General features: G+C 41.4%; 1 long non-coding RNA gene across 3 annotated transcripts; it reads right to left on the minus strand.

Annotated features, from left to right (window-relative positions):
- Positions 1–6048: 6048 nt before the first annotated feature.
- LOC135289268 (uncharacterized) lies at positions 6049–23496 on the minus strand. 3 transcript variants are annotated; one of them, XR_010352050.1, is made up of 5 exons: positions 23448–23496; positions 17545–17720; positions 10455–10528; positions 7100–7208; positions 6049–6744 (listed from the first exon to the last, which is right to left on the minus strand). It is a non-coding gene; the product is annotated as an uncharacterized LOC135289268 (long non-coding RNA). The 3 variants fall into 3 exon arrangements; XR_010352051.1 differs by having other exon boundaries at positions 7084–7208; XR_010352052.1 differs by lacking the exon at positions 10455–10528.
- Positions 23497–24946: the final 1450 nt, after the last annotated feature.

The raw sequence follows: 24946 nt of genomic DNA on the forward strand, positions 1-24946 counted from the left end.
ATCATTATTCCTGTTTTACACAGGGAGAAAGTGGGACAGAGAACCATGCCACTGGTCTGCATTGCCCTTTCCCAGTGAAATATGCAGGCACAGACAGACTCAGCAGAGCAACCACCTGCATCTGTATTGCTTCTCTGCATCTCTCCTCAGTAACTCTGCCACTGTGGCTTCCAGAAATAAAGTATCCTCTCTATATCTGAGCAGTGAAAAGAAAGGATGGTGTGAGCACAGGGGCAGCCTGAGCCTGGCCAGGATCAGTGTGAGGGCCCTGGGAGAGGATGAGCTAGCACAAATGGTGGCATGATGGTAAGTAGGAGCAGACATGGACACTTTAACTTCCTTGTGGTCAGTTCACGCAGCAATAACAGAAATATTACAATGACACAAGGTCTGGTGTAGGACCCACTGCCTGGGTTAATGGCCATTGGTGTTGTTTCTTCTCGGCCACAAGTGCCCCACTCCCACCTCCACAGTGCTGTGCAGATGTGCCCCACAGCCGAGCTGTGTCATGCCAGGTAAACTCACCAGTTTGTTTACCCTCAGCTGGCAAAAGAAGACTTACCCCCGAATCATCCATTTCTCCTCACTTTACTAGGGCTTTCCACAACTGATTCTAAATGATGCAACTATTGACACTTAGATTATGGGAAGTTTTCTCAGATTCTCAGGAATCTTCCTGGTGGGAAATTTTCTGCACTCATCTTTTTGCCGAGGCACTCTTCAAATTTTTTTCCATAGTTTTAACTCTCTTTATGTAGAATCATAGAATTGTAGAATGGTTTGGGTTAGAAGAGCCTTAAAGTAATCTGATTCCAACCCTCGTACTACAGACAGGGATACCTTTCAGGTTGCTCAAAGCTCCATCCAACCCTGGCCTTCCAGGGATGGGAGATTCACAACTTCTCTGGGCAACTAGTTCCAGCTTGTCTCACCACCCTCACAATAAAGAATTTCTTCCTAATATCCAATCTAAACCTACTCTCTTTCACTTTAAATCCATTCCCCCTTGTTCTGTCACTACATGTTCTTGTAATAAGTTTTTATCCTTTCTTCTTTGTTCCCTTCAGGTACTGGAAGGCTGTGACGAGGTTGTCCCAAAGCCTTCCCTTGTCCAGGCTGAACAGTCCCAATTCTCTCAGCTTTTCCTTGCAGGTGAGGTGCTCCAGCCCTCTGATCATCCTGGGTGCCCACAACCCCTTCCTTATCTTATTTAACAAAGCTGGAGAAGTGAGGTCTTTCCCCTTCATCATCTTTCTGTAGCATATCTGTACCTGAGTGTTTGGTACATGTTTTATGCATATACACCAAACAACCCATTGCAAACAAGCACCAGCAGAACTAAGAAAGCAGACCACTAATCTGCAATGGTCTGCCCCTGCCTCAAAGCCTTGATGCCACAGAACCAGGGCTAGGCTTCAAAGTAATCCATATCCAGTTTCCTGACACGGGGCTCTGCAGTGCATGCTGTGGGATTTGTCCTGCTGCTGTTGTGAGACAGTGCTTTTCTTCTCCCAGGTCTCTTCTGGCAGTGGACATCCATGGTCCTGGTCATCCATGCAGCATTAAGCAGCCACTAAGGGAGGGAGATGTTACACATCTGAAGTGAGCAAAAGCAGACACCAGACCTCAGGATATTAAAAGTTATTTTCTGCAAGGCTGTGCAGAGCTCACTTCAAAGCTTAGTGACAGAAAACCTCCAGGGGAGCTCTTACCTGTAAGAGCACAGACTGAGGTAACAAGCTGGGGGATAAAATACTGTGGTTGTAGAGAGGAGGTTGCACCCTGCTAGAGAGAAGGGGCTGTTGGTTGGCCAATACGAAGGAAGTTGAGGCTCCCAGGCTGTGCCAATACACTGAGGTGGATTGAGGTGTATACATCTGTTTTCTGTCTCCTTGTATAATTCATAAACAATTCATGTCACAATGAGTGTTTTGTCATGATGCTTCAAAGGCTTTCTAGATCACCATGGATCCCACCATCATGTATGGTATCTTTCTACTGGGAGCCCAGGAAGGCTGGCAGTCTTGGCCCATGGAAGTGCAATGGGCTGTTTCCCTCCAAAGACAACTACAGAAATCTTTATTCCAAGTATTTTTGGATACATCTCCCTTTTTCCCTCTGCTACTCCAGTTTATGGACTGTATTAGTGGGACAGAAGGTCAGAAATGTTTCTTAGAAGTTGCAGATTGCATTTGCAATATGATGGTGAAATAGGCTCTTGGGAAGCTGACAGAGGAGGGAGGTGAACATCATACCAGGAGGACGATGAACACTATCAGCCTCCCAAGATTGCATGTCCAGCTTCTCATGGCCTTTGTGAGGCTGGGGGAGGGAACCTGGAACACACCTGCTAGGAGTGGTTTGTAAACTGGGGAACATTTTGCACGGCCAAGAAGGAGTCCTCAATGAGGGGTTACATTGTGCATAATCAGAGGGACAGGGTGCACTGTATTCCCCCTTTGAATTTTATGTTGCCTGTGCAGACAGCTTGTGTTTTTATATGAGGCTTCATCCAGGATTACCACACACCTCTAATTCATGTGAATGTGCAGTGTAGCGATACACGGACTTTATCAAGATTCATATGTCCATTTTATGATATTTTTTGTGGGGATTTTTACTGTACTGCATAGCTGGATTTTATTACCTTCAGTGTGTGTGTTTTATGGCAGTGATGCCAAGCATTTCAATGAATTGTGCAAGACTCAGACCCATGAATGCAAAGACATCTTCAGTGATTTCATAAATAACAATAAATACACTAAACTGAATGTTGTGGACAATCATTGTCTTTTACTGAGTGCATATAGTACTAAGCAAAATTAATGGTTATTAAAAACCCCTGTAGTAAGACAAACAGTTGTACACCAGCAGTCATTTTTTCCAGGGCCTAGGTGCAGCTGCAATATGGAATTATTTATCTGTCCATTATCAGAATCTTAGACAGAGATGTCGTTTTCTCAGACATATCTTGTCTCCTTTTTTTCATCAAGTTGGTGTCACAGAGGAGGAAAAGGTGAAAGTGGGGGAGACTAAAAAAAAAAAAAAAAACCACTGAAATAAGGAGAAACAAATAGTATTTTCCATATTATTTTCTCAAAACAGTATAATGATGCTTTCATACCTGTTCTGGGGTTTCATTCCCGTGGATCTACCACCCTTGTATGAGCTTGGGAGAGCTTTAATTGACCTGAGCTTATGTGATGCTGCCCACCCCAGCAGTATGCTTCCACTGTCTTTCTCCCTGTGCCAGCACTAACCCTCATGGCTGCACACAATGCATCCATGGAGGGAGCCTGCAGATTTGGTTGAAAGCCAGTCACAGATTTCTGGTGGGATGAGGAACAGGGATCTCCAGGCTTGCAGGGCTGGACAGTGACTCACCATCAGGGATTGCTGGGGCAGTCTGGGGAGAGGATGAGTAAGAGCCTGTGAACTGTAGCTGCTGCTGCTCACCAAAACATGCCTTACTGGGATCTGATAGGAACACAGTTCCCACAAAGCTGCTCTCTTGGGGTGATCTCTGAGCCAAGGAAGAGTATCATCTTTGCCTGAAACTCCCATCTGCAGTGCAATGAACTACAAACTGCTCTGCAGTGGGATCCTGGGGCAGGGGATGGTGGGGGTTGGGGAAGGGCAGCTTTAACATATTTATTTTGTTTGTTTTAAACTGAGTCCTTGTGGAGTGTGAGCCAGGTGATTTACCTTGTGGTTGGCTCCCAGTGAGGAATGCTAATGGCACAACATGCCAGATTCCGTTTTCTGTCTCTGGCCCACCAATAAAAAGTGTCACCAGTTGAAAACATCTCCCATTAAGCCGTTTGGCACTCCTGTCTTGGGTGGAGGTAGGCCTTGGCCAGCTGGCAGAAAAGGCAGCTGTAAGCAGCACAGAAGGGACAACACAAGAGCTCTGAGTGGGATGTACAACCACACAGCACATTGGGGCATGCTGGGCTGTTGGGCTGTTTAGAGAAGAAAAACAGAGCACAAAAATTTGTAAGCTCCCTAGTAGGAGTGCCATTTTGACTAATGTATCAGCAAGGGCGTCAAAAAGTAAAAAGGGATGCGCAAACTAATGGAAAGCAGATTTTCTTCCTGTGGCAGATTTGGCTTCAATGAAGAGAGGGAGAGTACATGTGACAGGAGCAAATTCATATGGTAGGATTGTGGACTAGGAGAAGTATATTCCTGTCTCTGGGCAAGACTGTGACTTCAGCTATGCCTCTCTAAATCCATCTCTGCTTGCTGTACAATGGGCAGAAGCACAATCCAAGGGAGAGCAGGGACTACTCAGTGTTAACTCACTCAGGCATGCAAATTACTTGAAAAGGCTCTGCTCTCCTTGGGACTGACTGCCAGAGAACAATGTCACTTCCCCTCCTCCAAGCAAGAGGGAGGCATCGTTCACTCTTCTCAGAGGGAGTGCAGTGCCATCTCTCTTGACTATTTAGCCCCAGAGCATTTTGCCAATAAATTACAGCCTGGCCCAGAGCTTCCACAATGCCGTCTCTGCCGCGCGGCCTTGCTGGACCACCTCTGCGCCGATATTTCAAAATCCAAGCTCTGAGCCCTTCTCCCACCACAGCTGACCCACATCAGCTCAAGCACTGGTAAGACAAGGATTAGGCCTTTTTTTTCCTTTTTTGCCTTGCACTTTGGAGACTGTAGGGATTCTCTTGTCCAAAGTATTTTTATTTCTGCTCCACCCTCCTATTTTTCCAGAGGTTGGGGTTTTTTTTTCTCCTTTGAACCCATCCAGCCTTCTCCTTATTCTGAGCTTTTGTTTTCTCTGTTCACACTCCCACACTTGAGGCCAGACCTGCTGAGATACTGACTTTTGCTTTGACATTATGATTTGCTTTTTATTTAAGACTCTGTTATGGGTCAATGCTAGTACACCCAAGATGATAAAGGCTGTGTTCTGAGATTACAGCATAGAGCTGCAATGTCCAATTGAGGTTGCAAAAAAGGCCATCAAGTTTCTGGTTTTATCTTGTTTTGCACTGGTTAACGGGACTTTTTTTCTCACTGTTTTGTGCAAAGCTAGCAAAGCTGCAAGTTTGACAGGTTTGCTTTTCATGTACAATGGTTTTCTGCAGCTCCAGGAAGGCATTGCAATGCATTAGCTAATGCAATACAAGTTCTTCCAAGAAGTTTGCAGGGGTCAGGTGATTAACCTGTATATTTTACAGAACATTTAAAGACACTGTGGTCTGATGCCTCATACAATCATAAAACTACCACTCAGCTGTGAACCGTGGGTTGAAGCACAAGCTGAAATGTTGCTGCATTAGAAATGGGAGGAAACAGAGTGAAAATTCCCCTTCAGATCTGCACAGCTGATAAAAGCTCCACAGCACAGCCTCCTACTGCATTTTCCACAGCCAGAGCTCACATTGGGCCGAGTTCAGCATGTTTGCAGAAGGGAGGTGTTGTCCTGCTGTGTTCTGCCCCACTTATGCTGCCCAGTTGGAAGAAGTCATACCTGTACTCAGTAGCAGAAGACAAGTCCTTACAGCCTCTGCACCGACAAGGGCACAGGGGCTGGAGTCCTCACAGGGTCTCCAGCAGGCACAGAGGCTGCATGTCCTTCTCTTCTGCCTCCTTTGATCAAGGAGGAGCAAACACTACTGGATGGATGGCTTCAGATTCTGAGCTAACTGAGCCTTTAAACCCCACATACTCTTACCAGCAGTGTCCCACAAAATGTCAGTATTTAAACTCTCTTCCCTGTCCAGGACCCCCATTTATGATCTTCCGTCTGATCAGGAAATGTGTTTCCACCACAGTTCACTGGGACTTTCCCAGCATGACTGGGTTTACTTTCAACCCCTTCATAAATGGAAATTAGCTGGTCTTATTAAAGGATAGCTCTGATTTCCTAATAAGGAAAATGAAGACCAAAAAATAGACCTTATTGTACAACAAAATCACTTTCCACCCAAGTTCCATTTCTCGGGTAGAATCTGTCCTCCTTGAGCAGTCCCAGTCAGGCCATCAGGCATGTTTCTTGGTTCTTTGCTGTGTGGAAAGTCTTTGTATCACAGATTTTTCTAAGTGATGCAAAAGTTCCATAGAGTTTATTTGCGTCCCCTACAAAATTTGAGTTCCAAGCTGATGGGAATCTAGACAGTCTAACTCATTCAATCACCCTGTGTTTTTAATCTCTGACCCATCTCAACATCACAGTCTTTGAGGGCTTTGAGCTTCCAAATGCTGCCTATGCCACACAGCTAACCAAATGCTTAGCTGCAAGAGCTGCTGGAGGACAGTGGTGGCATATGAGGTAAGGTGTTGGAAGCTGGGAAGTGCCGATGGCACGCAAAGAGCTCCACGGCACCTACTCCCATTAGGAGCACTGCAGGATGTCATTGTGGCCAGGGAGAGCTGCCAGAAGTAGGACTGCAAGGCTCATTGCTGTGCAGTCCAGACATATGGTTGCTATCAGGAATAGGGCGGTGTAAATAATTGTTTCACTCCCTAAACTAGAAGAAAAAAAAAAAGTAGGAAGAAAAAAGATTTTATTCAAATCTGACTGAACCAATTTCTTTTTGCTAGCCAAACGAAAAGTGGACAAAAGCATAATATCAGGCTGCAAGAAACATTTTAGTGCCTTTTGGGTAAGATCCAGCAAGGCAGATATTTTCCACCTGTAAATAATTCAGCAGAAGAAAAGTCATTGCAACTCATTTTTTCCAGCAAGACCATCAAGTCAATTAAGAGAAGCTGAATAGTCTTGTAGCCCTAGAATAAAGAAGAGTAAAATGTTGAGTCAGAAGAGTAACTCCCATTATTGTTCTGGCATCTTCATGAGTGTTGTGCATTCAAATAGTTTTTTACCATCCCCTTAGCATGGCCAGCAGAGACTATACTGGAAACAAGGACAGAAGTCCACCTCCAATAAATAATTTCGAGGATGAGTCCTAAATCATCATTCAAAGCTCCTTGACCCTCTTTTACCCCCACTATTGGGTATTTAGCCACTTCCAGATGCCAGACTGGATGGTTACACTTTCCTTATGTAATAGCCCTCCTCCCTTTCCCCAAATCAGAGCTGCTCTGGATCTAACTCCAAAGCCTGACCTTCCAGTCAGCTGACCGAACATGAACGTGGGGCTTTTCTGGGCTCTGGTTCCACTTTCCACCCTCCTCTGGCACAACTGTATCTGGTGCTATTGGCTCATCCTGGATTCAGAGAAACAAGATGCCTGTGAGGAGAAAATTCATTTTATAAACTTTTATATGTTTTTCTGTAGTATTCTACCACAGCTATTATGTTCTGGGTATCAGAAGGAATTTAATAAATTCCATTCACCATGCAGCTCTCCTCACCACCTGAAAACATATATTTTTTTCTGAAAAGAAAAAGAAAATAAAGAAGAAGGAAAAAGGCTGAAGGGTGTTGTCATAAAAAAAATAGAAATGCATTGGAAGAGCTGCTAGGGATATATACAAAATGGGTATTCATCACAAGCAAATCTTTCTTATTTAGGTATTGTAAGTAATATACAAAGTATGAGGTATGAACTGCACCAAGTATACAGTGTTTGATTTTTGCCTATTGTCCTATTTTCTAAAGTAAAAGAGAAAAGAACAAAGTGTTGAAAAGAAAGGTTTGATATTATTGACTTGTAAAAAAAAAAAGGGATGGTTATATCAGTAGAATCAGGAATCTCATGTAAATAAATACCTTTTGTAATAATGTAGAAACAAAATAGTCCAAATTTCTAGAAAGCCTATAAAAAATGAGCAGAGAGTCCCTAGATATGCCCATTAGGATGCACTGGAGACACTATGATACAAAGGACCAGTAGAAATTGAACTCATTACCTGTAGATCCAAAGTATATTAGACATATTTCCCTAATATTGCAAGCTTTGAAATAAAGTTACTTCATTTCAAGTAGTCAGTGGTCACAGAAAGAATTTCAAAGGAACAAAGTTCAATTGTAAAAAGCCCATTTTAAATATTACTCTAAAAACTATTTCATTGCTTCTTCTGAGAGAAAAAAATCCACATACAGCTTTATGTTCAGGTTGTCGGGTTTTTTTCAAAACAGACCTCAAGGGGAAAAAATTGTTTTCACTCTTAAAGGAATCTGTTGTTTTTTTTTCTGGCCTCATCACCTCTAACCCAAGGAAGAGAAAAATCATTATTATTACTTTGCTGAATACTGGGAGAATGGAAGAATGGAAAGATCCAGTGTGCAACACTCTTTCCTTCACAAACTGTCGGAAATCCATGACTTCCATTGCTGACTGGGGTCGTTGGCCAGCAGTACGGGGGAAGAAACAAAAAGAGCCAAACAGAGTGTGGTGTTTCTCCATTTGTTTCTGTAGCCATAAACCCCATTCCCTTTCTCTATTTTGTGATGTTATTCCTTTATATGGCACAAAACAGGAGTTTTCTTTGGGGTTTGTTGCTTGTTTTTTTTTCCTTTAAGGTTCCTGATCCTTAAACATCAGGAACTCTTGTCCTTTGAGACAAATCTTGTACCACTGGACCCACTGACTATTTTGTCACTGAGGAGGAAAAACTTTATGGGAGCCAGGCTAAGATCCAAAGCTAAATAGATAGCAAAGGCTGACAAAGGAAAGCAAGCGAGAAAGAAAGGGCAAGGGTTAAAAAAAATAAAACTATTGTGAGTTGTATTATGTGGTGAGTGAATCATACGGATTATGGACCAAGGACTACATAATTAAACATGTAAGGTATCAAGGTAAAGTACCAGAATACATAAAGAGGATAATTTCTTTAGTCAGCAAATGGGCAATAACAGGAAAGAATTTTTGTCTTGGGATAGTGAGCAGTTGTATAAACATATGATGCAAAGGCTTTTTCAAATAGACATAACATTGCCATATGTTCCATCAAAAAACTGCAGAGGGACTTGGGAAAATCAGAATGATTTAAGAGGGACTATTCACATTTCTGCCACCACTTGGTTAGCTGAACACAGGCAGCCAAAGGTAAGGAGTGCCGTTAAACAAGGGCATGTAAAGAGACAAGAGTGTGCCCCAGAGATTCTCACACTGAGATAATGAAAGCTCTCAAATGTCACCACAGAGCTGAAGCTCTCCTTAAAAAGTGGCAGAGAGACCATGCTTTCTCTAGGTGCTGGGAGCTGACATTGCGTATGGGATAGCTCTTCCCAGTGGACTCAAGAAGCCCATTAAAGTGGCTGGCTATGATTGGAATTATAGCTACTGCAGCAGCTGAGACACACTGAGGTGCAAACTGATTTGCAGAAAAGAGCTATGACAGGTTGAAGGTCCAGGAAACAAATGTATTGTGTTTGCTGAATTTTGACATATAAGCAAAAACAAAGGAGAGATTCAAAAGGATGCACATACACTTTTCATTTTCTCGAGAAACTTGCATTTTGGCATTAACAAAAGGGGATGCCTGTGTGGTACCCTACAATCATGGAAAATGCTGCTATGCAGCCCTTTGAGGGAAAGGTTCTCCCAGACACCTGTCCTCAGGGAGCAGGAATCAAGCATCCCAATGTCCTCATTCTCCAAAGCAGCACCAATGTGGCTACAAGGTGTTAGTGAAATGGTTTGATTTGAATCAAGACCTGGTTTTGGATATTTTCTCTCAGGTACAGAGCCCTGTAAACAGCATTATCCATCATCTAAAATCTGTGTCCTCTGATAGATTCTTCTCTAATAGGTCTGAAGCTGCAGCTTCCAAAATCCCTGAGACTAATTTCCTGTTTCAGAGGGACTATTACAATCAAAAAGAGAAAATTCAGGAGCTTCTTCATCTTCTGACCATATATTCTGCCTGTAAAGACCAGTCTAGTTAACAGGTGGCACTGACAGATCATGATCCAAACAGCTGTGAGAGAAACAGTCTGGAGCACTGGAAATAGTTATCCATTTGGGGAATGTTTTTTTCCCCCCTATATTGAAACATTAATTGATTCTTTTATATTCAGAAGCTATTTTCACTTATCCCAGACACTTAACAGAAAAATAAAAAAGAAATAATGAGGAGTTTTGATGTAAAAACACATATAGCCATAAAACAGGTTGATTAACTTGCAGACTTTAAAAAATTAATGTCCAATGGAAGGAACTGCTGACTGGTTAAATTAGATCTACTTATTACAGCACTACAACAGAAACTAAATTAATTTTAAGCTTCAGAATGAAAATTTTATTTTTAATTTTTGTGGGTTGTGGAGTTGGAGGAACTGGATACTTGGGAAATTAAAAGTCCTCTATTTATCATAGGCTAGATGCAGTACAGCCAGCCATAATAAAGGTATTTCTCTTAGTGCAAAATCTCTTGGCAGTTAAAATAGAAGAGCGGTCATGAATTCTAGTTCAGATATAACATTTTCATGATAGTGTAGACTTGCAAATAAAAACTCTTCTCAGATGTAAACACTTTTAACCAAGATTACAGGAAAATCTACAAGTCATCCTGAAGTTACAAATACTTACAAATGTTCTTTGAAGAGTAGATTTGTTCTTCAGCTAGAAATCTGCTCAGATCATTACCATGTCACTTCCAGCATCTACATGTAGACAAGAAAAAAATCTGACCTTTGAAGATTGCAAACATTAAAGATAAAGGAATTTTATTCTGGTATAAACCCAGAAAATATCAGATTTCTTTCTCCATAATTTCTTGACAGTTTAAAGTAAGAAAATAAGCTTTACCTAGGATATCCATTCATCAAAGAGTGATGGAAGGTTACATGAATGACAGATGATTTGTCTATAGGGATAGGTTCCATCTTCCACTTTCACTTAGAGCAGCCCATGGTCACCTCATTGGAGAAGGTCAGTGAGGAAAGGGAGGTGAGTCAACATGAGCTCCATGGGTAATCAAAAACCAAAATGAATGGACAAAAAAATCAAAAAACTTCAATCCAAAACCTCAAACTTATGCCAAATAAAGTAAGTAAGCAAAAAAGAATAGAAAAGAAAGAAAAAAACCTCAACATAAAATGCAGGACTAGATGAGAACATAGCTCTCCAAGAGAACTGCAAAGACCTAAACTATTTCTAATTATTTGATCTTTCTTACCTTCTCTCTGGGTTGAGTTAGAGCCTTTGTATATTTTAATTTTGTGTCTGAAAGGCATTTCTGTTGTTATTGAGGTGGTATGATGTTTATAAGGTAGCATTGTTGCAGGGCCGTGTGGAGAGGATGCCTTGTGGCCTCTGTAGGGGCAGTGACCAAGGAGCCCTTCTGACTCCCATGCATAACAATCATTCACTTCCACTGACTCTCCACGCAAAACAGAGGCTTTGCTGTGACACTGCCTCTGAGCCTTCAATAGATATTTTTCCATCATTAATATTTTAAGAGGTCCTGCAAGGCCCTGAATGTGCAGCCTAAGAAGAGGCCAGCATCCCCTTTCCTTCCCTACCAGACCCTGGAAGGAAGGTACCTGTTACACCTGCTTCAAACCCTCTTTGTTAAATACCACCACAGCAAAGGAGACAGGGTTAGATCACTTCTTATTTAAAGCTTAGTCTTCTGCTGGCAGCACCAGTGGCACTGCTGACTGACAGCTACAGCGTGTCTTTTAAATACTTGCATGGGGATTTGAGTGAGGGCAGGTGATCGCGTAATATTAACAACTTTCGGTCACTATCTAATCAGGGCTGGATCCAGACCTGTGACTGACAGATTTTTAATTGCTAGTCTCCTAAGTCGTACAGCTCTCTCTCACTGGGAGGTGTTACCTTCAGCTCTTACTATGATGGATAAGGGCAAATTCTACACTGTTAAAAAAAATTTTTATGTGTAGATATCTAAAGTGTTGCTTTGTCTCTTTGACTTATGGGGACTCTTTTTTTACAGTAAGAATGAAAAGATAAAAATATTGAAATAATATACTTTCCAAAAAGAAAGAAAAATAGAAGTATATCTATGTGTGTGCACATCTTTATTTGAAATCATACTGTTCTCTCTTGATTTACTGCAAGAATAAAGAACATAAGAATGCAGGAGAAGTCTATCATGCCTCACCTCCTTTGCTTTCGAGTTTCTATTTGCTCCTTTATTTTCCATACTTTAAAATCTCATTTAACATTCTCTTGAGAAGGAGAGCACAAGATTACAATCTAACGATTGTAATGAGAATGGGTTACGTTTGTGCCATTTCCCATTTTCATTACAATCTTTGTGGCAAGAGTAATGTAACAGAATTTTTAATGTCTTATATATTGCATGAACATTTTTTTTTCAGCAGGCTCCTGCTACATTTCAATGGATGATGCTGTTGCAGAACATTGCAACTTTGATCTTTTTATAGCTTGCATTATGATCACATTGGCAATTTAACCCACTTCCCCAAAGTGGAAAATATTTTGATATACAGCTTGCTGCTACAAAAGCCAGTCATCTACACATACTGTACATACCTAGAAAATTGTTTTCCCCAAAATCCCAGCTGTGGCTGAGTACAAGATACTGACATCACCAAAGATGTGTGCTTCTCTGAGTGGTACTACGGGAATTGCAGATTGCACAATCTGAGCAGAAGAATAGAGCAGTTTGTTCCCTGAAAGGTACAAACAGCTCTTGGAGAGAAGTGTGTTTCATGTGTTAGGCATGGCACTGATTTTCCAAAGTGTATAAACCTTTCTAGAAAGCTTCTCATAATGATCATCAGCTAAGGAAAAGATAGGTGGTGGACCAGGACAAATTTTCCATTAAAAAGGGGTCAGAATGAATTTGGCAAGAGAGCCAATGGTTTAAGCTATACTACCGAATCAGCAGGCACCACCAGCAGTTTGCCTCGATTTGTTAATGCCAATAGTTAACATGAGTGATTCTTAACACAGGACCTAACTAGGGGGAAAGAGAAGTGTGCTGGAATGGCTAGCTCAAGGGCAACATCCCTGAGGAAATCTGTACAGACCTTGTGTGACCAGAAAGGCTTCAAAGGGAAAGGCATCTACAGCTAACGGGAAGATCTTCCTCAAATTCCTTGCCTACCTTTATGAGGCAAGAAGAGAATGATGGCCTTGATAAAAAGCTGAGCCATCCTCAGGCTTTTTATCATGGAGGGCTGCAGAGTCACAACAGCCTCAGTCTGACTGGTAACACTTCCCTTTTAGAAAATGCAGCCTGGTGAAAAAACAAAAAAACAAACAAAAAAAACCAAAAACCACCAAACCAAAACAACAACAAAAAAAACCCACCAGAGAAAACTTAAGGAGATGAATGGGCGTGAATTTGAGCATAAACTTAACCTTTGGCCAGTACTATAAATTCTATTGATGTATACATCTTGATGATTAATACAGACTAATGATACTGAACTTTAAAAAAAATATTTGAGAGTAGCACCTTCTTGCAGTATCAGAAGAGCAGACAATGTCAGCATATCTTTGAGACAGCCTGCATCTGGCAGATTCGTGTTCCTGCTTAAGGAGCTTTATTTCCTTGATGCATAGGGTAGAATCTGGCATCCTTTGGATCAATGCCTATGGAGATATTCACAGCATGGCAAGGCAATGGGTGAAGGAGAATGACATCCTCATTATGATAACATTCTACAGACAACTTCCAGATTTTTACATTTCTGGACAAAGCCATTCATGAAAAGATGCACAAGGTTATATTTCACCTTAACCCATGGGAATTAAGTTTTAACCCTGTGTCTTGTCTGTTCAACTTCTGTTGCGCTTGATATAAGCTGGGCACATCTAACTGAGTCTGGAATTCTTTTCCCTTTGAGTCTAAATTTAACACTGCAGGCCCTCAGGATAAAACCAGTTGAGCCCTTTGGAGGGAAAACGTTCATCCTCTTTATCAGAGTGGCTTTCCCGGTGGCTTTCACTTCAGCGAGAAGAGTGTCTGGGATAATTGCTCTTTCCACAGAGGATCAATACTGTGTAATTAATCAAGATGAAATCATTCTTTGCACTTCTCCAGGTTTCATCCTTGAGACGTATTTTCAGATTCACTGGCTCCTGGAGATAGCAACGCTCTCCTACTGCACTACCCCAAGACACCCTAGGGGCAAAAACATCACAATCCAGCTGTCCAGAGTCTAGCCTGACATATCTTAATAGATGAAAAGAGACAAGAAGGCCCAGATGCCTCTTTATTAGGACCGTCCTCTCTGCAGAGACAACAAGCCCTCAAAATCTACCACAGTCAGCGTAACGTTGGCATCAAGGGGCACTTATTCCCTCCCAGGAAACATGCCACCAAACTTGCAGTGATTACAAAGCGGAAGCATGCACTTTAGAAATACACCTAGCGGAGCCCTGGGTCACAGTGAGAATAACTCAGCTAACATTTCTACAGTTTGCAGAGTTTGCTTAGCTGTGATTGATCACATGAATCACACATTCTTGTTTAATTTCTGTTACGGGGCAAGCATATTTTAAATCCACTGCCTTGTATGAAACAACACAGGAAGTAATTTTAAAAGTACGTTTTCTATGAAGAATAAAAATATGAACATTTATTATTAAAGTAATTTTCATCTCTGCCAGGTCACTTTTTTTTTCCAAATTTCAAAATGCCAGAGGGGAAAAAGAAATGAAAAGACTATTGAATCAGTTCTAATGGATTTAAGACAAAATGAAACATTTCAAGCAGTTCATTTGACCTGGAAACATTCTCCTTTTAGTATAAATACTTTTATGTTTCATCCTAACTTGGGCTAAAAAGGCTGGAATTTCCCACAAATTCCAATCATCTCCACTTATGCTCAAGATTCCTCCTGTCTGTCAGGCTCTTTATTTCTCTCTATTAAGCACAATCAAGACAAAATGACTCCTAAAAAGATTGCTGGCCATTCTGGTATCACTGAAATTAAGTAGTTGGTGAAGACAATTATAAATAATATATACAATTGTGTTTATTACAGAAAGATATTAAAAGAATGACTGGAATTTTCCATTGGTTTAGATAAGCAATGAAGACATTTAAGTAGACCTGAGCTGAGAAACAGCACTGGCTCAAGTGATTGTGAGTTGATTCAGTTTACATTAAATGGAAGAACAAATAAAAGTAAGGCTGGAACTAATGTTCTCCATTTCAAAAGGGCATGGACTAAGTGCTCTGAGCACCCCAGCCGCCAAAGTCAACACACTGTGTGTCTCTGCAACAGGATGGGAAAGAGGCTGGAGGATTCTTTGAATCACTGGTGCTTACAAGATCTCAAAGCTGCATTCCAAGCAGGAGGAAAAAACTCAGTCATCTATGGACTTGCAGGATAAAGAACCACTTAAAGAGCCTTTAGTTCAAACTTCAGTAAGAGTAATGACACTGAATAGAAGTGCAAAGGGAAGATGTATAATGGGAATGAGGTTCTATTACATTGGAAAGAGCAGCAAAATAATCTAAAAGCTTAATTGTATGGGGATGAGATTTTACTAACTGGAAACAACAGAAAAAAAAATCTAAGAGCTTAATTGTCTCCAGTTGTGAGGACCTGGATAATTCCATTCTGAATTCAGACAGAACTGGCATGTGAAACTACAGGAACTTGCAGGTATTCATGATGAGCCTATCTACTCATGGGATTAGAAAATAGTAAAGGCAGTATCTCCAGTTCAGTGACAGAAGAAAAAAGATCTTACAATTAAAAGTTAGTCTGATCTCAAGCCTTAGGAACAAATTTTGAAAGAAAGGAGTAATTTAAGTCATTGAGATAAACTGGGAATGGACTAAAATACTACCAGAGGGTTTGGGTTTGCTAATGGTAGGTTGTTTTAGACTAACTTGATAGGATTTTTAAGAGATAAAAGATTTTTAGACAAAGGAAACATGGTAGATATAATTTATCTGAGCTTCAGCAAAGCATTTAATAAGGTGTCAGATGGGAAATAATTTTTTTAGCTAGAAAAAATAGGGATGCATGAAGGAAGTGTTGAGTGGGAGCCTGCTGAAATGAAGGCGATCACTTGCAGTACTGCAAAAAGAACTGAAGGAGAGATATGAATGAACTTTCTCCACATTCAGCTTTGAGATATTTCTACTTTCTCTCTTTTCTGGTAACTTGCATATAAATAGATAGAGTCATTACTTCTGGGACACTGATTGCGATAGTAATTGTCCACAGCTAAAAGAAAGTGTTAATAGAGAAGAGGATGAGGGCAGTGGAAAGAAAGACACGCATTATAGAAATAGAATAAAATAAAAGCTCATTCTTTGAGGGACTGTTACCACAGCTACTGTAAAAAGAGCTCTCATCAGTAGAAAATGACTGAGATGAATTAAGCTGGGACAGGAGCTAAGGAGAGCATGAATGACTCTAAGCCACCAACGGGGGCCACCCTTGCAAAGGCAGAATCCAGACCATGCCAGGCAAGATAGTCCCAGCAGTAACGGAAAGTCTTAGGATAACTGTGTGAAACAGTAGTGCAACAAGACCTGAAACACTGTCTACTCCTTTGTCTGCCCACATTCAAAAACCAGAACTTCAAACTGAAATTCATTTAGACAACAGTGCTAAGAAGCTTGGGAAACAAGCTGTTAGCTGTACTAAAGAAACTGGAGCTTGGCATATTCAGCTAGCAAAATGAAATCTTGAAGGCATAGAGAATTCCCCTATCCTGGATAAAGAGTTTGTAAATACCTGCTGGAGGAGAAAAAATAAGCCACCCATTGGGCAAGAACTGGATAGAAACCGGCCTCACATAAATTTAGAAAATTTATAAATTAAAAAAAAAAATAACAACATTCCAAATGGAAGAACAAGGTCAACATCTCAAGCTAACAGCTCCTTTCAACAACAGAGGTTGGTCTCCATATGACAGGATTTATATGACATGTTACCTGAAGAGTATGGTATTTTCCAACCCTCTGCCAGACCGATATTCCCATTCCAAACTATGTTTTGAATCAGAAGCATTTCCCTCTCCTCCAGAAAAATATTCCAGTTCTGCATATACACAGTCATACAACCTATAATGTGACTGAGATTGAGAAACAAGCAGCAGGAATCCACCCAGGCAGTGCGGGACAAGGTCACTGGGAAGGGCAGAGAAGAGATTTCAGAGATGGCAGTTGGAAGGGACATTGGCTGAAGTGGTGTTTACCATTATTATCTTCTCTGCTCATGAGTCCTTAGCACTACAGGGATTAAAATGTAAGTTATGAATGTCCCTGTGAAAGGCTGCTGAAAAAAAGAACCCCAACCCTTTATTAATGACATTATTTTCCCTTGAAAGCATAAATACCTCGTTCTTTCAGGTGCTACAGATTAAATAGCCTGAAATGTAGGCAGAAATTACATTTGATGTTGCGAAAATTGGAAGCATTGATAAAATATGTTTGTTAGAAGACAGGAGGTGAAAATAGGTGTAACAGAGAATTGACAAAACAGCTTAGAAACAATCTTGCTATTAGCAGGGAGGAAAGAAGTGGTAATAAAATTGGGAAACCAATTAGTTAGGAAAAGGGCACAAAAATGCTATAGGAGAAGGAAAGCATAAACAGGGAGGGAAAAAGCATTAAATGAGATACTACAGTATTACAGCAACATCCAAGGTAACTCTTCTATAAAATATCTAATCAAATCCCATGGGTTTTCATGTGGAACCTGATGAGTACCTGTCAGATGTGAATGGAGTCAGTGAAGGCTTCCCAGAAACTCGGCAGTGCTTCTTGATGCTTCTAGTAGTTTCATCTGAGATGTCAGGCTGGCAGCTGAGCTACAGGTACAAATACACTGATGATGCTGATGCTACACAGGGCAGTTGCCTTCAGCAGAGAGGCAGGACAGGTAGCTGGGGAGGAAGAGGGAAACAAACTGAGAGAGATGTTAAAATTCTGGAGCAAGATTCCCTAAAGGTTATGCAGGAGCACCTCTGGTAAACACACCAGAACTCAGGGAGCTGGAGCATTGCCATGAGAACAAAGGAGAAAAAGGATTTTGGAAGCTCCACAGAGGGTGAAGTAAACAACCAGTCAGCTATGACAGAGAGCCGAAGCAATGAAAAGGCATAATAATATATAATGTTATTTCAAAACAACAGATGGGAATAGGGAATTGATAGTGAAGCGATTAATACTAGCAATGAAAGAACTAAACACCTTTAAAATGCACAGTTTTTAATAAGAGCCAAGCCAAAGACTCACAGCAATTCATAAATTAACAAAGAATAATATAAACAGTGGCAAGAAGGGAGAAAGAGCAAAATGAACCCAAAGGTATGCCAAGTGCCTACTGATGGAAAGGAGGATGACTTTGAGGGGTAAGACTGAGCCTCAGGGTAAGACCTGTAAGCACAGTATGAGAGCTCTGTCTCCCAGTCTGGTCAGCAGCTGGGAAGCTCCTGTAGCACCATTGGGAAAGGGAGAACAACCTTCACTGCTGCCCCAGTCGCACCCAGACGCCCCCAGGAGCTCCCTAGACCTGCAGGAGAGCCTCAGACACCAGGCTGGTGTTATGTGGGAACTGTGCTGTGCTGGAGCATTGCCAGTGCATTCCTCTAAGCTCTCTCTCACCTGGGACTTGGTGGGGATGCTCAGGTCCCACTTGCAACCCCAGAAAACTGGCATCCCACCCTGGCCCCCAGCAAACCAGCATGAACCAGGGACAGGGACTTGGCCCCATGGGCCAAGTTTTGGGTTCTGCTTTGGTCCTTTAAAATGGAGTTTCTTATGGAGGCTATGGAGTTCTTCAAGGTTTTCACTCCTCCATAATTTCCTAGCAGTCATTTTTCCTCAGCTGCAAGTTTTAGACTAAATTTACACTTGCATTTCAGTAGTTAGTGTTGACATTATAAACAGCACAAACAAACTCACTGATTCCATACACAAATTAACCCAGAGGTGTGCACTTTATATAACTCAATGCTTGTAACACAATCTGTATAACTATGAAGGAACTGCTTGAAGGAAAGCAACTACAAAGGCAAGAAAGAGAGAGGGCTGGAGTTGTATGTTTCTCCTGGTGAAGCTGTGGGTGTATCACCAGCCTCACTCATTTTGGAAAACTTGGTTAGAAAAAATCCTGAGCACAGCTCCCAGCCAATGTCCAGAAAAGAAACAGGGACAAAGATGCAGAAGATTAGAAGTGATAGATATTGACAGTGTCTTATTAGAAAGCCTAAGGATAAAGGGCATTCATCACAAGCAAATTAAGGATTTGAAGCTACAATTTCTCAGCAGATCTACAGCAACTGCCCTTTTATTTCCTAGACACTCCTTGCAAAAAAAAAAAAAAAAAATTGATGTAAACCACCAATGCCAGTTAGTGCAACTTCTAAGAGGTTGAACTGTGTCTGGACTGGGACACCTGGTGACCAGGATGCTAAAAACCGAGGTGTTTCCCAGCAGTCTAAGGGAAAGATTGGGCCAGATTTGTTCAGATTTTCCTTTTTGATTTTTGCTTCCACTTAGATAGCAAATTCTTCATCAGGTTGCCAAGATTTTCAATATGACAAGAGTCATTTTGTGTGGTTTTGCTTGTTGGATATGATTTTAAATTGCTGTAATGGAACCATTTGAGAAAACAATAGGGAGAAATTAAAAATATGTATTTAAAACAGAATTAAAAATGAAAGAAACAGATGTGTACCATGCATGACACAGGAACTTTCAAATGCAAAGGAAATGCATATATTACAATGAAAGACTAAGCAGTACATATACATCAGCATTTTCCATTCCTTTTTTCTTTATACACGTGTTTTAGATATACATAAATTATTTTTCCTTTTGTTTTATCCCTTTTTTAAAATCAGAATATTCAAACATTCTCTTTAAGAACCAGAAGAGGATGAAAGATTGCATTTGGCAGGTCTCTTTTGTGCTATAATTTGTTTCTTTGTGGAAATGCAGCAAAGGGTGACTTTTATTATGTGTTAGGTAAGAATCTGCATAGAGCAACTTCCAGCTGTTGACCATGCGATTAGGCCGTTAAAGTGCAAAAATCGCTGTTTACAAATACCCATAATTACTATAATTTTCATGCAAAATCTACACTCACCTAAAACCAGACCACATGCCAGTTCTTTCCTGGCCAAAATGGCTATTTCTTTCTGTCTTGAAGTCTCAGTCACATATTGAAAAAAATATCTGCAGAATAGAATATATTTTGACTGCAGAAATAGATTTTGCATGAATAGACTCCTGAGGCATCCAACAGTTTCAATAATGTTTTCTATTCCAGGGGAGCAAAAAATATTTTTCCTTGATAGCATTTATTTTATATTCACTGCACTGGAATTACTTTCTCAAAATTCTGCCAGCAAAGACTTATCGTATGTGGGTGCCATTGCTGTAACATAAAGATAAGGATGGAGGCTTATTCCACTCATAAGCTCATGAGTCTGTAAATTGGAACTATCCTTCATAGTACAATGCATTTTACCAGTCCAAATATTTTTCTTAAAGACAAGACAGGAGTTTTTTCTTGGAAGTATTTTCCTTCGGTGACTTAAGGAAGCATATTCATGGACTACTTATGGGAGGAAATACACAAACAATGGGACACCACTGGTTTCTCTGGATGGGGGAAGAGTCCACATTATTCCAGTAGCTTCAGAATCAGTCATTTGAGCAGCTGCCCTAAACAGGAAAAATGTTGTCTGGGGAGCAGCAGATAAGGTAAGATAGACCCAAGGACCTCAGAGGACAGAGCTGCATCCTAATTTGATGATCCAGGTGCAAATAAATGGCTCCACTCATTTCAAAGATGGGACAGGTAACATATCTGGATCTGAATTTGGATTAAATCATCAGAAATGTTCAGGCCTGTGATTTTGTTGCTGGCCAAATGACTACGATTATTACAACCAAACGTGACAATACAATGATATTTTACCTAGGGGCAGGAATTCAGGGGAGATTAAAATGAGAACTGACTCAAGCCTTCACCAGGAAATTGAATCTAACCCTTTTTGAAGTTAAACATTTTGATATAAAATTTTTCATCGTATGGCTGACCTGCATAAAACGACTGAATTCCCTGTGCACTGCGAATACTTTGTGTGCTGCAGTTTAATAGTTCTAGAGATGGGAACCAGATTAACTTTGAAATTTCCATCCTGCCCTCACAAACAGCAGTTCGGCTCCTCTCATGGCAGCAGAAGTTTGCTGTCAGCCTGCAATATTTTGATCATGGTCCTGCCTAGATCTGCTAGGGGAAGAAATAATGATATGGTCGCGAGAGCCCTAGCAGTTGGCCAATGCTGGATCCCTCTCCAATGCCATTAGTGATGAGGCTCAAACAATAGAGACTGCGCTGGGGAATTGAAGGGAAGAAAAGGCTGGTGATGTCAAGACCAGTCTGGTTCTCTTCAAGCCATTGTGCTGTGTGTTGCAATATTAAACCTCTCTTACATTAAGGGCTAAATGACGGGCTTCTCAGAACTTTGACCAGCGAGGGATGGCACATTGTTCCAGACATTTTTGGCCAAAAGGGAACTATAAATTGTCCAGTCTGATTTCTCTCTAATGATTAATGATTTAATCATTAAGAAGCTGCCATGTTCCATCTATGCACTCTTGCATTGGCCCAGAGGTGTTAGATAGACAAAAATATTTCAACTTTTCAGACTCACAGCTAGCAGAGGATGAAGCCTCTGCAGCTGCTGGGGCAGCTGTGCCTGGCCCATCTCTACTGGAGGGAAATGTCTGGCTGATGTGTCTCATCAACCCATGATTGAGCTCTCTTAAAACCGAACTGGAGGTACTTCCATGCCTCTTCCATTTCCTGTGGGGTCTCGCACCAGCTCCCCTGGTTTGTCCTTACATCAGCAGCATGGCAGGCAGTGTTCTGAGGCATAGCAGAGGTGCTCCTTGACCATTCTGTAACATTCTGCACGAAAAGCTCAGCCCTCTTTTGGCCCTACAACAATCAGCTGTTGGAGCCCAGGAGAACAAACTGGCATAGCAGTATTTGTCTTCCCAAAGACGTTTCTCTGCTGCTCCTACAGGCCTTGATATAGAATTAAGTCTGTTGTTGTAGGTCTGGACCACCAAACCACCAGATCTGCCCCAAAGAGCTTTCAGTGGACATAGGTGATGGAGAGAAGAGATGATAAACCAGTGGGGGAAGCCCAAGGTCATGGTGAGATGATAATGATAGATGTAATAAGCAGTAGTAACAACACAAACTATCATGCCACTGCCCTTTTTTAGCTTGGATTTGAACCCTTGGGCTTTGCTAATTATGACACAATAAAAACTAAAAGGGGAAATTACCCACAAAAAAAGAGGCTGTTAACCACTTCATCTCTACAGCCATGCTGCATATTTTGGGCTTTGCTCTAATTGTTCAGTAGAGGCTCCAATAATGTCAGTGGAAAGTCAGGATATCCCTCGTGGATTATGCTGTAGCAAAGTAGTTTAAATTTAATCTAGGGTTGGATTTAACACATTTAAAAGAGAGCAAATTCACTGTTCAGTCTAACAGTCCAGTCAATACTTGAGGCTGATGGTTCTTACTCTGGCACTGCATTTTTATATTCTGACAGAAGGCAGAAATTATGCCCATGATCATCCATCATTAGCAGTTCCAGTTGTTTTTTCCCAAACACAAAAAAAAGCCAGATACCCTGTGCTCAGACAACAGCCATGGCATTTTGGTGTTTCTTTGAAATTTCCATATATGCTCAGTAAAAGGTACAAAAACAAACCAAAAACACAATTTATGGAATATTATATTTGAACGTGGAGTTGAAAGAGCTATTCCCTAGCAATAGCCAGCTCCAAAACACTAACTGGTGATACAATAAATAAACCAGTTCATTTCTATCATAAAAATACTTTTTGCTTCTACTGCCTAACTGGAAGGACATTTCTGAACCTCACTGCTCTGCTGTCAAGATGCACCTAATTTCCAGCAAGAGTTTATTCAAAATTAATTTATATCCATGTAGTCTTATATGAATTTTGCCTTTTTGATGTCACGGGTCTCCAATTTTCCTTGTGCTGAGCACCCTCCACATCTCCAAATGAATGCCACTGCTATGAATACCTAGTTACACAGAAACAGCCTTCCCTCTAACGCTGATCAGCAGCCGTGCCAGGGAGAGATCAGAAACTGGTGGGAACTGGCCAAAAATTGGGAAGAGTCCCTAGGGCTCACCTGGGGAAGAAAAATTTGGGCAGAGTGGGAATGGGTCTGTGAATTTCCCTCTTTGTCCATCATGACCCCTTCCCCCAGAAACAGCTGGAGAATCCTGCTGCTTCTACTCCACCCACTTGCACCCCGCCTTTTCCTGTGAGGACAAACACAAAGACCTCTTGCCTACAGAGACCTGGTGCGTGGCTGAAGCCATTGCTCCTGCTGCAAACCAGCCACTGCCTCCTCAGGCAAGGACGCAGCCTGCTGCCCTAGGCCCGTGCCTGAAGATTGCCCAGGCTCCTGCCATCTGCTCCTGTTTTTCCAGACAAAATACGCCGTTGCTGGGTTTCCCATAACAGGATAGGCTCCCTACCCCCCCAGTCATTCTGGCAGATCTTTTTTCCTCTGGTTCCAACTCCAGATCACTTGTCCTTACAAGCATTTCCAAGAGCTCCTTCGTGCCCCCAGCAGGTACAGCCCTGATATGCCCCGAAACCACCCTCAGTTCCTCACCAGCCCCACCACACTGGTGAGATGTGCTGTGTCCCCTTTGCCCATGCTCTGAGCTACACATGCTGTGATCCAGAAGCTGTTTGACGGCAGGAGTGTTGCAGTATTCCTGAATTAACACGCTCTGCCTCCCAGTGGGCCTTATTAGCTCAGGCACAAACCTCACTAACACGGCTGTATGCTTTCTGTCCCAGAGAAGGTTTGTATCTGGCCAGTTTGCAGTATCCATCCATCTGCCCCCTCCATATAGATACACCATAGTACTCCAGTGATTAGACAGGATATCTCATCTCTTGCCTTTTCAACGCTCTAGCTGATTATTTCTATCTTACAGAAAAAGAGGGCACTCTCAGAGCCTGAGGTATATAACCCAGTGTATCATGCATGTAGTAGGCATGCACTACACACAAGAGAAGAGCTCTACCCCGCTTTAATGTTTGGCTCTGCCTCTATAACATTATTTCAGCAGCTACACAATTAGTCAGACAAGAAATTTAATTTTTTTACAGAAAACCCTGCCATTCCTGTGCCGCTATCCCCAAAAAATGGCTCAGAAATACCTTGTGGCATCCTGACACTTCCTCCTGATCTCATGGCAGTGAGACTGCTAATTCCAAGGTATGAACAACACATGGCTACACAACAAAGCCTCAAAAATTATGCCATAGCCTGGAAATTATGCCAGGTATTTGAAATTTCAGCCCCATCAGATCCTGCTTCATAGCCTTAGAGTTGTGTGCTCAGCAGAGGCAAAATAATACCTGTGCTCTTGTTGTGCATACCTTTGCTGTGGTTGTGCCTGCAAGAAAGCACTTCTGTATCATTTGAGTTAACATTACCTGGGTTAAGGTTTTCCTTCCCACTACTTAGATATGGTCTAAGTGGCTGAAAATATCCATGAAATGGAGATATAGCTCTTCATTTAAAACCAGAACCTTTCTCATGATTACATTAACACCCAGGCTGCTGTGGACACCTGAGACATCCTTGGTCCTAAGCAGTGCAGCCTGAAGAGCTCGCTAGTCAATAAAATAAAATACCCATTCTCTTTAATTAACATATGAAATAAACACAATCTGTGACACCTAGTGTGCAGCAGCAATTAAGAGGCATTGCTTAGTTAAACCTCCTAATACCTCATTTAAATATGCAATTAAGGGATAATTGCCTTCAATCAATAAAAAAATTGAAATATTTTGCAGGGACCTCAATTATTTTTTTGCGAAGCTTTCTACTTCGTACTTGGTCTGGTCTAAGTCTCCAAATCTTATACCACTTGTTAAAGAAACATTATTCTTTTCTGGATTGCACTGATTTATGGCTTTTATTCATCCTACCAGCATTATATGAGCCTGATGCTAGTGTTATACCCATGCAAAACATTTATTTTTGTGTAATCAATGGCTTCTATTTGATTCAAGCTAT

This window comes from Passer domesticus, chromosome 1 (assembly GCF_036417665.1).
Source record: "Passer domesticus isolate bPasDom1 chromosome 1, bPasDom1.hap1, whole genome shotgun sequence".
Classification (NCBI taxonomy): Eukaryota; Metazoa; Chordata; class Aves; order Passeriformes; family Passeridae; genus Passer; species Passer domesticus.